This window comes from Neopsephotus bourkii, unplaced genomic scaffold, assembly GCF_033783945.1.
Source record: "Neopsephotus bourkii isolate Nb327-2 ecotype Australia unplaced genomic scaffold, CSIRO-AGI_Nbou_v1 NB_1080, whole genome shotgun sequence".
Classification (NCBI taxonomy): Eukaryota; Metazoa; Chordata; class Aves; order Psittaciformes; family Psittacidae; genus Neopsephotus; species Neopsephotus bourkii.
In genome coordinates, this window is record NW_026901568.1 from 607,968 (window position 1) to 625,763 (window position 17,796).

The window sequence follows — 17,796 nt, forward strand, 5'->3', positions numbered from 1 at the left end:
CCTTGGCTGTTGCACCGCACTGGTTAACACCCCCAACACCAGCTGAAGAGATGATTTTGCTCTACTCTCAAACTAACCCCACTAGTGCAGCACTTGCTGCATGAGGAAAACAAAGCTGGTTGTGCTAGCCCAGCTCTTCACAAACAGCCCACAGCAAATAAACACTGAAATAATAGCCCACAAGAGATTGCAGCCTTGCCTCAGTAGCTGGTAGAAAATTAAGTGGCACCCTGCACTTCTGGAGCTTAAACTGTTAATGCCACCAAGCCGCACCTTTGTGAGCTCTGTCATATTAAAAGCTAAGGGAAGGTGGAAATCAAAGGGCAATTAATCTTTTTAAGACCCCCTTCCCCCAGAGGATTTGACACTTCCTAAGACTTTTGGGGCAGAAGATGCAGGAGCCACGCATGGCACCCCTCAGCATCTTGCTGAAAAACTACTCAAAGAGCAGATTTTTGGCTAAACCCATCAGTGACACCAACCTGTAAAAGTAATTTTTCCTGTGCAATGAAATGAATGGAAATGGAGCAAGAACAGCTTGCATAAAGGCTGCATGGGAGAGCTAAATCCCATGGCATGGCTGGTACAGGTTCCCAAAGGGCACTGCCTACAAACAGCCTCTAAATCAGAGCTACAGCATCCCTGCCCCAAAGGCTCTTCACAAGAGGAAAACACCCTGCATGCTCCTAGCACAGTACAAGTATTCACAAAACCCATTTCATTCCATATTAATCAACCTCCTTTGTACTGCAAGAGCCTACACTCATGCACATTGAGCTCCTGTGTCATAGTTGGAATGATTAACTCTGTAGACAGATGCCTGCTTTAGACAGGATTTGGACCTGTGTGTCTCCAAGCATCACGCTCTTTCCTTTTATGCATAGCAAAGCAAAAGCAGCTCTGCTCCTCTTGGTGCTGGTATCTATTGCCTATGCTGCTGCCAAGGAGTTTAAATCTCTCCGAGATATAAGGGAAAACAACTATTTTAGATGTTACTAGAAGTTGTTACAGAGTGAGGCAGTGCAGAAAGATACGGCTTGTTAGAACAAAAGGCAAGTAAAGACTTGGGCTCTACATTGAAATCCAGCATCCATATACCCACCCCAAGAGTTTTATCACCCCTTTGAACACTGTCTTGGAGCCTGTGGTCAACAAGGACCTCTTCCTCCTCCTCTGGTGTTGTCCAGCATCTCTGTTGTGTGATGTGACTAACATCAGCACAAATGTATGAACTGGAAAAAGTTTCCATCTCCCACTGAGAGGGAGTGGTGACAAATATCTACACAGAGTTATTCCAATAGCCTAAGCCAGTGCTAGTGCCAGGCTTGGCAGCGGGTAGTTGCTATTCCCTCAGATAGCACTATTTTGGAGAGGAACAAGCCAGGAAAATCTGCAGTGGCATTTGTGCATTATGGTCAAGTCATACCCAAATTTAAACAGAGATAAAAAAAGAAAATCCAATTTTCAATTTCCACTTCTGAAAGAAAAGGAGCTTTGTATTTAAAGAAACAGTGCAGGGAATGGCCCTGTCCTGAGCCAGGGAAATCCAGCCAAGCCACTGCGTAAGGTTCAAATGTCTCTGCTCTGTGCCTGCTGCCCTCAGTGCCTTTTTGTTTTCCATATCACCTAACTAGATTGAAAATAAAGGATGATGAGGATTCTCTCCTTTAACACAGCACAAGGGATTGGTTTTTAATTGTTTTATGATCCATGGTATCCTTAGATTGAATGAACACATTTTGCAGTTATTCTTTATGCTTCACAAGTTAACTGCATGCCTGAGGGATGGCCTCAGATGGTTCCATCTCAGAAGGCAGAGCCATATGTACTCGGGCCCTCCCTCCTCTGTACTCCTAACTGCTTTGCCCATCAGTATTTCCCTGAGCTTGTGCAGCCTGTATGCTCTTAAAGTTACAGCTCCACATGTAGACTAGAGCAAGGCAAGAACCTTTTCCCCACCTTTACTTAGTCCTTTACATGGACTTCAAGTCTAGTCTCATAATTAAAAGCTTCACACACATCTTGTCATTCCCTCTGCAGATGAAGTAGGTAATGAAATAAATAGCAAACAAGTACTACCTCGACTTCACGTTTACACAAGTACTTGAGGCAGTACAATGAGTGCACATCATAGTGCATGGTCCCTTGAACATGGGGCACAGCATTGAACACCCAAAGAAGAAGAAAGGAAAAAAAGTTTATGATGCACAGAGCAGCTACATGCTCTAGAATAATTCTGGTGTTTTAATATGCAGTTGATGGATTACTCAGTCAAATCAATCTTTATCTTTTACTGACTTCCACTTTCAGAACCTGATTGCAAGGGGGTTAACTTGAAATACCTAAATAATATCCAGGCTCCTTAGAGTCAGAACAGAGATCACAAAATTCCTACTGGAAAGCCTGTGAGATAGCCAGATAGCTTTCAAAGACTGTAGTATCCAGATCTCTATTCTACGGAGGGGGGAGGGAAGGGGGAGATACATGTTTCAGAAAAGGTCTTTGTAGATTGATGTACCACTTTTGAGGGAACACAAGAGACAGCTACTGCAAATCTATTTGATGTGCAGTCACATGAACAACAGGGCATTCGTTTCTGGTAAGGAAAAGCCTACACAACAGGAATCTAAGGAGAAAATCACTTAAAAAGAAGACAGAAAACTTGATGTGAGGCAGATTTGTGCTTTCCCTTACATTATTGATTGTAGTTCCAGAATAATGAGTACCAGATAACAAAGATTTGCTACCAACATAATAGGAAAAGATGATCCCAAGTGGATTCTTGGGCTTCCTTGTATGTTATCTTCTGTGCCAAAATGTACAGAACAATGCTTAGCAGAATTTCTGCTTTCCTTTTCAAAGTAGTTCATATGAAGTTCACATGAACAGAGAATTAATTCATCTACCTGTGAGACCAGAGGACAAGAGCATCAAACTTCTCTTATATCTACAAAGCAGTATCATCCCTAGATGTGACTTTTGATTGGACATACAGGAAAAAAAGAACACAAACACAAAGTCCCTAGTGGCAGGTAATGAAATTAAGGCTTTGATCATTTTTGGTCTCTGAACCTTCAACAGTAAAAGGTGAGCTGTTGTGCAGATGTACAAAATGCATAATTACATGTGGTAGCAGATGTCTGTTCTAACCAGTGCTTTAAACCCCACTTTAATCATAATTTGTTCTCATATACTGACCACACGTGATTGCAGCCAGTGCTCATAATGTTCTATAAAGTTCAAGTGAAGGCTAAAAGAACCCCAGTCATTCAGCCTTCACAAGGTGATGAGAAACAATGCTCTTTCATGGCACTCCCCTATTTAGAAGTCTGCTGTTACCTTAATTCCAAGGGTTCAAATCCTCAAGCCCTGATGGACTGAGGTCCATGCCAGGACCCAAAAGCCTGGGGTAACACCGTCCCCACTGAATTCCCATCAGACACAAGCTGAAGTCCTATGCCCTCCTTCTACACTGATGTTTCTCCTCTCTGCACAAATCTGTGTGCAAATTTTCATCAAAATTATTCAACATAAAAAGGACATGGAACTGTTGGAACAAGTCCAGAGGAGGCCACGAGGATGATCAGGGGACTGGAGCACCTCCCGTATGAAGACAGGCTGAGAAAGTTGGGGCTGTTCAGCCTGGAGAAGAGAAGGCTGCATGGAGACCTCATAGCAGCCTTCCAGTATCTGAAGGGGGCCTATAGGGATGCTGGGGAGGGACTCTTCATTAGGGACTGTAGTGACAGGACAAGGGGTAATGGGTTAAAACTTAAACAGGGAAAATTTAGATTGGATATAAGGAGGAAATTCTTTACTGTTAGGGTGGTGAGGCACTGGAATGGGTTGCCCAAGGAGGCTGTGAATGCTCCATCCCTGGCAGTGTTCAAGGCCAGGTTGGACAGAGCCTTGGGTGACATGGTTTAGTGTGAGGTGTCCCTGCCCACAGCAGAGGGGGCTGGAACTAAATGATCTTAAGGTCCTTTCCAACCCTAACTATTCTATGATTCAAAAATTGTCCCATTTTGCTCCAGTTCAAGCTAACACCACATGATTACACTGCTTTTAAAAATACAGTTTAAAAAATGACCAAAGGTGCTGATTTATAGGAGTTTTCATGAGCACAGACAACAGGATTACTTGGGAATTCGGACTTTCTCAGACAATGCTGAAGCTGCATAGCTCCCTAACAGTTTTCTTTAATTCCTGTCATGAAGCAAGCCTGTCAAGCCGTGAGTATTAATGCAACTAACCCCAAATAAAGATGGAGTGACTTCTCAAGAATCAATTTTGCTACACTCTGGCCCTTAATTACCAACTTAAAGTGAAATACAGTCATCAGGCACCCTCTTTTTGATGTTGTAACCTTTTGGTACGTAAAATGCTTAAAAAGCAGCACCAGTGCATAGGATAAGTCTGTTAATCCAACCTACCCTGATCAAGGGCTTCTAAAGCACGACTCAACTTCTCATAAAAGGTGTTTGCAAACCAATTAGGTTCTTTGAGATTATAGGGGAAAAAACACCACGAAATATTTATAGCCTGCTTTAATCCTTTATATTAGCACAAATTTGGGGGGAACCGTTAAAATAAGCCTACACAAACATTTATTTACTGCTGTTCACATTATCCAACTTTAATTTATGAAGCGCATTAAATCGCATGAAAGGGCCATGCCACTCTCCTTTACAGCTGACAACAGCATCCAATGGAGGTATCTGAACCCCTCCCCAGGTGCTGCAACAGGGATTTAAATTCCCAGCTTTTGCCACCGAACTGCACCTATGTCAAGTGACTGATCTATCTGGAAGCTATAACTACACCCAAATAATACACAACTACAAAGGGAGGCTTCAGTACCTGGTACTCTCCTCTCTGGGTAAGGCACAGCCTTGAATAAGCTTATTTAACAGCAGCTTTACGTACTTCTTAATGAGGTGCTGGTGTTTTTTCTTCTCTCTAAGAGCTTGAGCTGTACGTATATGGCTCTACACTAATAATATAAACATATCACTGTGACAGATAAACACATCTTTAAAGATGAACAGCCGCTGTGCCAGAAACATGAACTTCCAGCAGTCTGTATCCTATAGTAAACTAATTAGCACTTCACATCAGAAATGAAGTGTCACTGTTGTTTAACTTTATAAATGATTAAACAGCTTGTAGCCGAATTCCTCGAATGGCAAACTTTCATACCTGCTATACCTAGAACAGCAAAATCAGGTCAGGTTCAAACCAAGCAGTATATGCTCCAGTTTCACAAGTCAGGGTTTATCATCTTTCACTATCACCATCTGAGCATGTCACCCAGTTTTTGTAACACAAATGTAGCTCCTCCAGTACCTTATGGCCAGTGCATCAGGGGTATAATTTGGCACAGATCTGCTGGCTTCAACGAAACCCCACATGCATACACATATAATCAGGTGAGAATGTAGTTCAGGCAGTCTACGTGCAATTTGGCAGCGGTGAGCACAACTTCTAATGCATGTCCCTATTTAACATATACCTGTATGCAAACTGTATTTAAGTTTGTATACACTTATTTCTAAGTCTTTAGAAGTCTATAGCCTGTAAAGTCTGTTTGCACAGAAAAGATGCATAATAAGGGAAAACACCAACCTAGTATTCTGCTTCAGAGCCCACAGATGCTTTCAGACATAGTGCACCCTTATGCCATTTCTCAATGGCACAGGTGATGGAACACTGAGGACTTACAGGAAGGTTGCCATCTACCTGGGTACCAGCACTGCTGCAACCAGCTCTCCAGGCATGGAGACCTGCCCCAAGGACACAGTACAGCAGGTCAGGATGGTTGTGGGATTAATGTGATACTGCCTTCCCTGTGTGAGCCTGGAGAGCCACCCAGCTCTTCACTGCTTCATGGGAAGGGTTTCCTTCTCAGGGAAGGCTTCATCAAGAGGGAGTTACCACTGGTGACATGGGAAATCATCCTGCACTCGGTGCTACTCCCAAGTCACAGCTGCAGGAAATAAGGGAACAAACGATCACAGGGTGGAAACCCGGGGCATCCTCAGAGAAAGTGACACTACCACCACCACCACCTAACCCAGCAAGGGCTTCACCCAGAGCACACTGTGACCAGGGTGGTGGTTGTGCTGCTGGAGGAAACGACTCCCACTGTGCCAGCCTACTGCTACCAGGCCCTTGCAGAGGGAGGCACCCCTGACCTATGCATTTGGACCCTCTTCCTTGAGGCGCACCCATGGGAAGTGATGGCACGGAGGAGAGGCTGTGGCTGCCTTTGGAAGCTGCAGCAGGATTTCTCTCCAAGCTGCTGGTTTTGCCTCCCTAGTATCCAGAACTGTAATGGGTCACTTGCTCATACGCTTTGTAAACTCTAGTACCTAGCCCATGAAGATGGTTCCCAAACCTGCAAAGAGCCACTATGGAAATGGTGCTGAGACGCTGCAGAACAAAGGGACAAGCAGCTGTCACATGCCATGAAAATAAATGATAGGAAAGGACAAAACCACTTTTTCCCTCTACACCTGAGGTCTCAGCAGTCTCATTCCTCTGTTGCCCCCAAAGTGGCAGGGGACTAACAAAGTGCACCAAGTACTTTTAGGATCCTAGATCTAAAGACAAAGCTATAAAAGCTTCTGTGCACTGATACATTATAATAGTTAGACCATTCTGACCATATTTTCACCTCACATGCCCAAATATTCAGGCCGGTCAGCACAGTCTCCTCCACCTCCATCTTGGACCTGTCACAGCAGCTTCCCAGCAGCTTGGAGCAATGCCACACGCCTCCTTGCTGTTTGCATTTTAGTAGTGGATGTCACTCTTCCTGCCCATCGCAATACTGCAGCCATGAAATGCTTCAGGGTCTTATCAGAGGAGTGGCAGGTTTAAAGTCTGAAGGACGAAGGGCCTGGAGCTCCAGACAGGGCAACAGGTCCAGCCCCACCAGTTTGTCCTGTGTTTCCCATAGCCCTGGCAGTAGGAGGATTTCTTCCCTGGCTCTGCTGACCAGTCACTTAGGCACCACACAGGTACCAAACCTGCTCAGTTTCCCTCAGGCACTGGTCCATGATGGATGCTGGCATCACCATGGCCAAAAATGGGGCAGCGTTTCCTGCATTTTGAATCACAAGGAGTATTGAAGGGAGCCTGAAGAAGCCAGGTAATTACTTTTGGATGAAGTATTTCATGGTAGATATAAATACGTGAGGAACATGAAAATCCAGGGCTGCCCCAGCTCTATGATTATTTTATAGCCTCATTAATCTATGGCAAATGGGGTAGAATTACTACATAACCTAAATACTGGGCAGAGATCTACAACGCTGTAAGAGGAAGCATAAATGAGATCGTAAAGTTTCAGCATTTCACATGATATATATGGCCACAAAGACAAAAATAACAACCCAAACCTATCAGTCTCCTGACAAGAATCTTTTAAAGAGTGAGAATAAATGATGTCTATTATAATTATATCCTCAGTGCATTCATTCTCTCAGGATGAGTAACCCAGGATGCGGTAGCCTCCAGAAAAATCATGACTCAGAGCAATGCTCTGCCCTTGATTAGATAGCCCAGGAAAGTAGTACACTCAGGAAAGGACTTGTCCTTCACTATATACATACTCAGGTAACAGAGTCACTGCATCTTACCAATCATGAAACAAGAGATCACCTTGGACACCTTGGTGTTCCCCCCTACCACCGGTTTCAGACCATAAACCAAGCAGGACAGGATTCATTTCTGTGTCCATTCAGTATGTGGCACACCAGAACACCAATACAGACACAAGCTTTTCATCAAAATCCATATTTAAAGTAACAGAGCTCTCTTCCCCATTGTTGCTGGTTGACAGAGGGCAGCAGGGATGAGGGCAGCAGCATGGCACAAGCAGTCGATGCGCTCCCAGGGCCACAGTATTCACCTCACCTCCAGACCACCAGCATCAAGCCCCACCACTGTGGCATGCTCAAGGAAGGGAATGGTCCTGTGGCCACTTCTATATGGGACTTGATCCAACCTCAAGTCAACAGGTCTTGTTGCACCTGGGCGAGCTCAGATCAGAGCTTTTTGAGGCAGAGCCATGCATTTTCCCAGCCAGTTTTTGCAGGAGGATTACAAATCAGGGGAAAGAGGCAGCACCAGTAAATAAAATAAGCAAAAAGAAATTGATACTGTAAATCTGTATACAAGTTACTGTAAATCTACATAACAAGTTGCCAGCACTCTTGGTGCTATGGAGTGATGTTTTCTAAGATGCAACTGCACTCTGATGCAACTGCACTCCTTGAGCTAGGAAGCAGAAAGCCATCATTTCACAATGCATCATCTGTTGCTACAGCAATTAGTGCCTCATTTTACTATTAAAGTACCTGTAGAGTGCATATTTACCAGCTCTGGACAAACAATTAGGAACTAACCATCTAGAATTTGAAAGGAAGCGAATCAGTATGTTTTGTTGTTACACCAGAGCAGATGGGCTCTGGTATAAGCATCTCTTGAAGGTGAACCTTAGTGCTGAATATTTGACCGTGGAAAAGGAATCAAGCAGCTCACAGCATTTCCCCACAGCAGGACCACATCACTTATACAGGGCACCAAACACTGCTACAAGTGAGACCAAAGCTTTCCAAAGCACATGAGCTTTGTCTGTGCAGAAAGCAGGTGCGTGTCCAATAGCACAGGGTACAAGGAGCAACTGAACCAAAGGAGAAAGAAAAAGAGCAGCCATTGAAAGGATGCTTTTATCCTCAGAAGGCCTCCAAAATAAACAAGCAGCATGCCATGGGCTTGATCCAAAGCCCATTGAAATCAAAGGAAGGACTCCAACTGCCCTCAATGGGCATGCAGCAAGGCTGGGCATGCCACAAGGGCTCCGTGCGCTGCCCCACCAACAGGCTGACCCCAAGCAGTGACTCTTCCCCACCTCGCCCTGCAGATCCTCCTGCCATTACTCAGTTTTCTCCTTGGCCTCAGCAGACATTTTGTGATCATTTGCTACTCAAGTCACCCAAAATGATTAAAAAATACAAATATTTTAATATCATATGGATTTTATTTCCTACCCAAATCTGGGAATATGGGAACATGGGAGGGTCATGAGTCAATCACCTGTGCAGGGTCCACAAGATCCATCTCTGCACTGAAAGCCTGAACCGTAACTCTGCTCTGCGCTTAATCACAGAATCAACCAGGTTGGAAAAGACCTTAAGGCCAAGTCCAACCGTTACCCCAGGACTGCAAGTCCACCACTAAACCATGTCACTAAGGGCCTCATCTAGACTGTGTCTGAGTGCTTCTAGGGATGGTGATTCCACCACTTCATGAGGTGCCTTCCTGCACCACAACACAGACAAGTCCTCCCCCAGCTGCCTGCTTTGATTTGCCTTGAAGTTTTCAGCATCTGGAGAAGAAATCTGCACTGATACTACAGAGAATGAAGTTCATCTTGCCAAGAAAGACAGCCCCAGTTAAGGCAACATGGATCTTGCATGTTCCAGGTGAGCAGAGCCCCTCCAAGAGCAAGAAATCCCTCCCTTTTTTAAAAATAAGAGCACCAAGAAGAGAAAGGCCTGTCCCAGCAGTGGCTGTACCAGATGGGTTGGGAGCAGTAGTGTCAGGAACACAAACAATGGGAAAGGAAGCGGGGAGGGAAGGGCGGAGGGGGCAGTGGGATGGGCAGTGGTGGCTGCAGCCTCAGCTGCTCACTCAGCAGGACCTCTCCCGTCCAGCAAGCCCCCATGCAGGTGTTGGACATGGAGCCTTGCCCCTGCCAGGGAGCTTTCCCCACATCTCACCCCTTTCCACCAGATGTGTGTGGCACAGCACCAGGGTCACTCCTCAGCACATCTGCAGCCACAGCTGGACACAGCAGGCAAAGCTGTGCAACCCCCTATCTCAGTATATGCAGAGGGTGAGGGCATGGGTGCAGAGGGGTGGTTACCCCAGCCCACTGCTAAACCAGAGCACTTGTTTTGTAGCTTACTGGGGAGAACAGGAGCAAAGAGGCAAGGACAGAAAGGGAGAGTGGACTTCACCAAATAGCTGTTGATAACACAGACTGTTAAAAGCTTTTAAATATAGTTTGGATGCAGTGTTTTGTTCTGGTTTTTAACCCCTTTAAACTTTACCCTTGTCACCTTGGCAGAGGGAGAAGCAGAACAGACATGCTGGAGGCAGTGCTTTACCCTGGCCAGGCTCCCCACAGTTTTCTCATCTCTTCTGGCTGTCATGCAACAACATAAACTCCCCAATGGGGGTCAATCTGAGACCATTCATATGGTTAAAAATGCTAGTCCTGCTATAATGGGCACAAATGAGAATTCAGCATTTGTTAACAATTATCCTAGGCAATAACTTCAGTCTCCCCTTGTACTTCAAATGGAAACAACGCAGCAACTGAGTAGTACCTGTTGGCAGGGAAAGTTTTAAATAGATGGACAGGAGTGGCTGAAATGGCTTCCTAAAAGAAAAATTCTCCTTGCTTTTATATTTCCTCATCCTTTGGGATACAAAGCAGGCTTGCAAACTGCCCTTGCCATTATCAGAGCTGTGATTCAATCAGCATTTCATGGTCCTAATTAGCGGGTATTTGTTTTCATGGGCATGATTCCTCATTTGCCAAGACTGCAAAATTATAGTGCATTTTTTCCCCGTCCTCCTTGGAGAGGACATTAGGAGAGCTCAGCCAGGGAAAGGAAGCCATTTAGAGCAGGAAGAGGATGCTTGGAAACAGAGCTGGAGTGCTCATATTAGGCCCTTTCTGAGGTCAGATGATCAAATTGACAACTTTAAAAAATAGCTACGTTTCTCATTGAGGTTAATGGGCAAAACTGTAGCACAAAAAGCCCTTTGCCTGCCTGTGTCAGCAGGTCGTGCCATCCTGCCTCTGCTCCTGGACAACACTTCCCAGGAGCCCTGCTCCCATCCTGCGCATGTGGTTGGACGGGAAGAGGGGACATCAAGCCAGGAAAAGCAGAACACCTGGTCCTCCTCTTTCCCAGTCCTACATCAGGAGGTAGGAGGAAGAATTCCAGCTACTGCTGACTGGGCCCTGCTACACCCAGTTTCATTGCCCCTTGTCCCATAGACTCGTTTCTCAAGTCACACAAGGAACAGAGGGGCCAAACTTTCTTTTCCTTACACACACCTGCCCCCTCTCAGCACAAGACACTGTCTATTACAGCATATCAGGTGGTTCAACCAGGTCCTGCCCCATCTTTTGCATCCACCAAAGCTGAAATTGCTGTATGCCTTTTGCCCCCTATATCCTAAACTTTTTGTTCATTCTTTAGGAAGGCAAACAAGGATATTTGGGCCAGAGTGGGGAATGAGGATTGGAGGAACTGTCAGGAGACATGTAGTAGCTTTAGGGTGGGATAAACTCTAGGATTAGTGTCTTGGGGGTAAAGAAAGCACAGCTGTAGGCTGAAAGGGGCTCCAATGTACCATAGGCTGCTGTAGAGGATAACAACTCTTATTAGGGGCACACATGGAGGGGGGATGGTTTCTCCCCCCCAAAGCCCTGTGCTTCCTACTCCTCCCCATGCACTAACTGGCAGGACACAGGCATCTGCCGCTTCTGCACACACATCACAGCACACAACCCATGCCTAGGATTCACACAGAAATGGCAAGGGGAAGATAAATTCAGGGATTCAAAACCAAATCTGGTGGATGCTACATTTCCAAATCCTCTGGGAGTTAGAAATTACATACAATATCCTTTACCCTTTTCTCCTGCTGATGGTTAAATCAAACAAAAGCCTCCACAAGAATGCAGCAGCCACTGGAATACAATTCCTGTTTCTGTATTGCTAAATTATGCATTGGCCTTACAGCAGGTAAAACTGTAGCACACCACCATCTGTTTCTCAATATGCTTGCTGCCAGCTACCGTAGCAGGGATTTACTCACATATCCCTTTCCATGTTCAGCTGAGCTGATGGGCAGAACATCTGTCATCAGAGAAAGGGATGTGTCACCTGCCCACTGCACATTTGGGATATACCCTACTGAAAAGTGGAGGCAGATCATTTCTTCCCTGACACACAGGGTAGGCTCACAGTGTCAGCTCTAGTGAATAGCCCTTGATGATGCTACATCCTTAAAATACTGCGGGAGATAGCACATTTTCCAGCTGTTTGTGCCTTATGCCAGAGCACGTTTGTATCAGCAATTTCATTTCTACTCCAAGGGTTACTGCAAGTTCTTCCATTGTGACAGAGAACGGGGGAGGAGAAAAGCAGCCAACATTCCCACATCTTTAGATTGAAATTTAAGGCACTTGTACACAAGTGCACATGAAAGTCTCAGCCGTTAATCAGGCAGCCTCCAACTTCTTGTGCCTTTTGGTTTTAAGCAGATCTCAAATAACAACCAAAGAACAGGGAGCTCAGTACAGAGCCGACACTGAACAGTCCCCAGGGGTGTCTGATGGGTACCCATGCTCAGTGATGGGGGTACAGAGCCCTGCTAGTGCTCAACTGAGGATGCAGCTCCCTTGGCTGGGTCTGAAGCTAAACCCACACACTGACTCAGCCCAGATTCCTGCTCCTGTGCTGCAGAGCAGCTGTTGGGGCTCTGTGCTCCTAAAGGGCAGCAAAGCCCACCGCAGTGCTGGCTGCAGGGATGAACGCTTTCAGTCTGTGGTGTTCTTGGTACCTGGCCCAAGGCAAGGCTGCATCCCCACATGGTTAAGACTCCATCCCCACAAAGTCCATGGTGGATATTGCATCCAAATGAATGCCTGACCCACCAGCCAGCCCAGCATCAGGGACTGCACCAGGAGCTGTTTCCACTAGCAACACCCATGCAAAGTAAGCCTGGGAGAAACTTTTGAATACCCTTCATACTCAGTCACCTCTGATCTGAGCTCCCCAGAGCACATCCACCAACCGCAGGAACACACCCCCCCCCCAACTCAAAACACAAGGAGAGCCACCCATGCTCAAGCAACTCATCAGCTCAGAAAGCCAAGTTTCTCTCACCTGAGACTCAGGAGATGGATACTTGTGGAACAGAAAGCTGCCTGCACGCCTTACCCTCTGCCACACGCCATAAACCCCTCTCCCTGACTCCGTATCCAGATGCTCCTCTCAGTCCCCAACCTCAACTGGGTTCTTCTGCAAAGCCTCCTCTATGGGTCCGCCGCTGGTCAGAGGCTGCTGCCACACACCGCAGCTTCCGAGCCGGTGGCTGGAGGCAGGGGAATTCCTGCAGCTCTGGAGTGCAGACCAAGCACCTCCCAGGGTGCCTGGGACAAGAGAGCGCCTGTCAGGAGACGAAAGCAATGAGCAAACTGGTTCAGCCTGTTGCTGCGTATGCTGAAGGCCAGCTCGGCGCAGGAGGTGTTTTAAGTCATGTGTCTGCTCCTGCCCCAGCTTGGAAAGAAATTAAAACAAAGAAAGTGGTTCCGTAGGATTTAAGACTTTCACCCAACGATTTCAAAAGGGATATTTGATCACCAAAAGAATTTCAGTGCCAAAGTCGTAACAAAACAAGCTCTTCCTCCTCCTCCCAAACTTTCTTTTACGTAAGTGCAGCTCCTCTTCCACAGCCGTAGGTTTAATGTTCAGAGTCAAGAATGGGGAGTCTTGTTTCCACTTCTCGCCTGTCTGTTCTCATTTATTACCCAGGCTATAAGGACTCAAGACAATCAGCATCACTTTACAAATGATCAGCCCCAATGTCCCAGCTTCCCATGGAAGGAAAAGAATAGATGCATGGATGTTTCAGGAAGGTTTCTTCTGATCTCAAAGTGCAAGCTGTGATACCTTTCTTATGCCTTAAATATCTCTGTTCACACAGTTACAGGTTTTGGCAGCTGTTTTGTTACATATGGGATGTACCATGCAAATGCATCAAAACACACAGCAACTGGTGAGCAGGCCAGTGTTGTGCCAAGGAAAAGGCTGATCCCAAGCTGAGCCAGCCTGGCTGCAGTGGCTAGCAGAAAACACAGGAGTCACTAGCCCACCCATGGCTGCAGGACTCCCCTCAAGTCCATCAGAAACATGCTTCAGCTCTGCAGGTTGCTCAATGAGCTCAGACTTCAGGTCACTCTTCCTCATTTACCCCAGTAAAATGACTTCCTAGGGAGAAATCAAGCTCTGTTGTCTCATTCTTCACCGCTGCAGCCCTGTCAGTGTCCGTGCTTTGCTGCATTTCAACTGCTGCTGCCCTCCAGTACATAACTGTTACTATTTAGGGAGAAATTCACCTACTTCACTGCACATCCCTAGAGGGTAAGTGTAAAATCAGCACCCTCAAAGGAGCTGCTGGCATGTGCACAGCATCCAGGGTGCTCAAATCAGGGATTCCGACATTCCTGATTTAAACATCTTAAAGCATCTCTGTGTAGCACACCTCTGGTATGCTACTGGACTGCTTCCTAGAAGAAGCAAGCCTTACTTCACACCTGTAGTCCTCCTGCCTTTTTTATCCTCACTTTTCTGCACCACATATGGATTTCATCCTTCTCATGGGACACTACAGAACAACCTCCCCATCCAGGCCTGCTAATAGCAGATGGCAGCACGACTCCCTGATGATGCTCAGGGTGCCCCCCTTTCCAGTAGCTACAGCTGCTTCATGCCTTAGTTCATTACAGATGCAAAGCCAACCTTGCTTAACATCTTTTAGGTTCATCTCTACATAATCCTTCCCTCTATTAGGCTAATGAATGAAGTGTTTCCAAGGAACAGAAATATACATGTTACCTAATTACAGGAGTCAGGCTGAAGCATATCCTTTAAACAAACACATCCTGACTAAGCTCTTCTAACCCTGCTTACCCAATCTTCTCCTCTCTACCCCGTGGGCATCCTCAACAATCAGCTCCTCAAAGCAGCAGCACTTTGCTGCTGCAGGACCGGTCTATCAATGGCCTAGGGCACCGGTGCCTGTTTCAAGCCTGCTCTCATGCGGGAATCCACCCAATTCACCTCCCGGGTGAATTTTGCTACAATGCCCACCCTGCATTCACAAACCCAGATAAGACAACTCTAGCACTAAAACCATCCAACACCAATGAGATCTTCTGCTCTCCTTGGCTTCCCTCCACAGCAGGCTGCAGCAGATGTTGCTTGCAGTTTTGGGGACCTTCACATGTAAGACTCAAGCCCAGAGGAACTGCCCAACACACTTCATCTCAGAAACACAACCTCATATCAGAAACTGCATTTTGAACCCTTGTGATCATGAGGATGATAGCAGCTGTCAGACAGGACCTGTACCAGGTTCTACCCTCCTCAACCACGTACACACCACAACCATTATAATATATAAACAAAGAAATACACAATTACAAAAGCCCATCTAAAGGGATTTGTTTCCTTATGGAAACAAAGCAAAATGTTTCCCAGTGCTTGTATGGCATGGCTGGCATGGAGAGATGTCAGCATGCTTTGGTACCAGTAGCTAGTCCTATAGGGCAGTGGGGTTGAGGGGAAGATGGAGACAGCCACAGCAAGGGCTCTCACCACCAGACACATGTGTCACACACTGGTTTACTCCTGGTTCACGTGGGCCCATCAGCTCACTCCTGAAGCTGTTAGAAGCCACCCTACAGTTTCATTATACAGACAGAAATCTGGTGCAGAAACTTGTCATTCACCTGAGCCAGCAGCTCCTTCCCAGGGTCAGTCCCCAGCAGCACTGCAGTTCACTCCAGTAAGTGCAGGATAACAGAAGCAACAGCTCCACTACCAGTGGAAAGGCAGAGGTTTGGTACCACACCTCAACAGCCACCCTCCCACCCCCTACGGTGGTTATACTCTTCAGAAAAGCAAAATTTACCTCCCCTGGCTTAACACGCACTAATTGGTCTGCAACCACATTCCTACCAGGAAGATGGAGCATCGTCGGGTTGAGATTAAAAGGATTACACTGATCACTGATCACTGTGAATGGCGAGCCGTGATTTATTGTGGGCAGCGACTCACTAGAGGGCAGCCGGCACACGGCTCGGCTCCACCACCCAGACCTCTACAACCAGATAACCTCATTCTGCACAGCCTTAGAGGGCTCAAATGAGCATATAAACAGCACCGTGGAATTTACACAAGTGATGGTGTGGTCAGGGAGAGCTTTAAAAACCCCACCTTATTAACCCCATGCTCTGCATGCAGTGTGGCTCAGACACAGGCTTGGACTCTTGAACAGAAGCACATACCTTGCTCCCAGTGCCCTGACTCCTCAAACCAGACCACCAGCTCCAATATTCAACCCCAGTTTTGACACTTTTCCCCACAAATGTACTAATACTTAGTGAGCAACATAGGATTTTAAGCAAAAGCTCCCAATTTGTCCATACTACGCCAGGAGACAGAAGCATTAAGTTATTCAGATACCTACAAAGATTAAAAAAAAATCCCCAGCAGTTCATAATACAGTTGATATTTTTTTTCTTGCTTACACCAGGCAAATATAAATTGATGAACCAGCAGCATCAGCCACGTCCCCCTATTCCCAGGAATAGGGAATACCCACAACCTCACCTGCTAAGATTCTTCATTCCAGCCAGAAACAGTGAGATCTAACCCCACTGCTGGGAGATTTACTCTGTATTTTGAGTACTAATTCTCTTAGCAGGGTGTAATTGCCTTTGTATACCAATAATCTATTATCCTGTTAGGAAACTCCATGGGAATAGAGACTTAAGGTAGATAGTGTAAATTCTCACCAGGCTTTAGTAACCTCCAGTGGGACTGATTTGCTTATATCAACAGATAACTAGATCGAATGCTCTCAGTGGACCCTTTTCTAACAGCATGTTACTTATGCAGGGACCAGCAACCTGATCCAAACCACATCAGAGACTTTCTATGCTGGATCTGGCCCTCCAATGCCAACAGATGGTTCTGCAGGGGCTTGACCCCAGCACACCTCCACAGATGCACCCTGCTCACCTCAGCAATGACTATCCTTCAAACAGTTCTCCTCAATGCTTTAACTGACCAAATTCAGTTTTGTCATAGCCAAGAGTCTTCACAAACTGAAGCCTAATAGATGAAAATTGCTGTCAGACTAGAAAAGAACATAATTTGAAATACACCACAAAAGAAAATCAATTTTTAGGAAGAGGATTATTTTCCTCCTTATTTTATAACCTGCTTTCAGCAATTCAAGGCCACTGTGGTCCCAATTCCACACCTGTCAGAATCCAAATGTCTCCTTGTATTTAAAGAGTGAAATACGCCATAGCCAAGAAATTCCCTGTGAGAAGTCCATCCTTTCCAGTCTATAGCCACTACATAATTGATGCTTCCCTGCTTTATGGATTTCCAGAACATGCTGGCAAGCTGGAATTTGTTTTGTACACATTTTTTTCCACTGTCTCTTGATCCACCTGAAACCATAGCAAGATGAGAGGACAGAGGTCAGCCTTGACTCTGTTATTGGAAAGTGAGCCCAGTAGAATCACACTGTGGGGAAGAGTTCACAGGGCAGCACACAAAATCACTGCTCAAGACATCTGCAGCGTTTTCAGTACTTGAACAGAATGAAAAATTAGCCCTTTTCTAGGACTGCCTGCTATTATTTTACCTCTCCTTGAACAGGGATTTTCATTCATATACACACTTAGGTATAGCTAAGAAATGAGAGAGCAAGGCAGTTTGAATTAAAGACCATCCTATCACTTTATAAGCAATGCTCACACCTTCCATTTTGTTATATTCTCTAATTCCAGTAATTCACCAGCACCTATTGATTTTGAAAGAACTGACAAAGCCAAGCAAGCAGGATGCAGCGGCAGCCAGGAATAACTGCTGAGCAAAAGGGCTAAGAAAAAACTAAACTCAC

At 45.9% G+C, this 17,796-nt stretch overlaps 1 protein-coding gene across 3 annotated transcripts in view; it reads right to left on the reverse strand.

The window, feature by feature from the left end:
* Positions 1 to 17,796, reverse strand: part of FRMD4B (FERM domain containing 4B) — a 139,090-nt gene that overhangs the window by 82,525 nt on the left and 38,769 nt on the right. The window contains exon 1 of one of the 3 annotated variants that reach the window (XM_061362074.1): positions 12,981 to 13,768. The exons of the other annotated variants lie outside the window; for them this stretch is intronic. The gene's annotated coding sequence lies outside the window, so the exon portion shown is untranslated. Of the gene's footprint in view, positions 1 to 12,980; positions 13,769 to 17,796 lie in introns of those variants that run through there. 3 annotated transcript variants of the gene reach the window in all.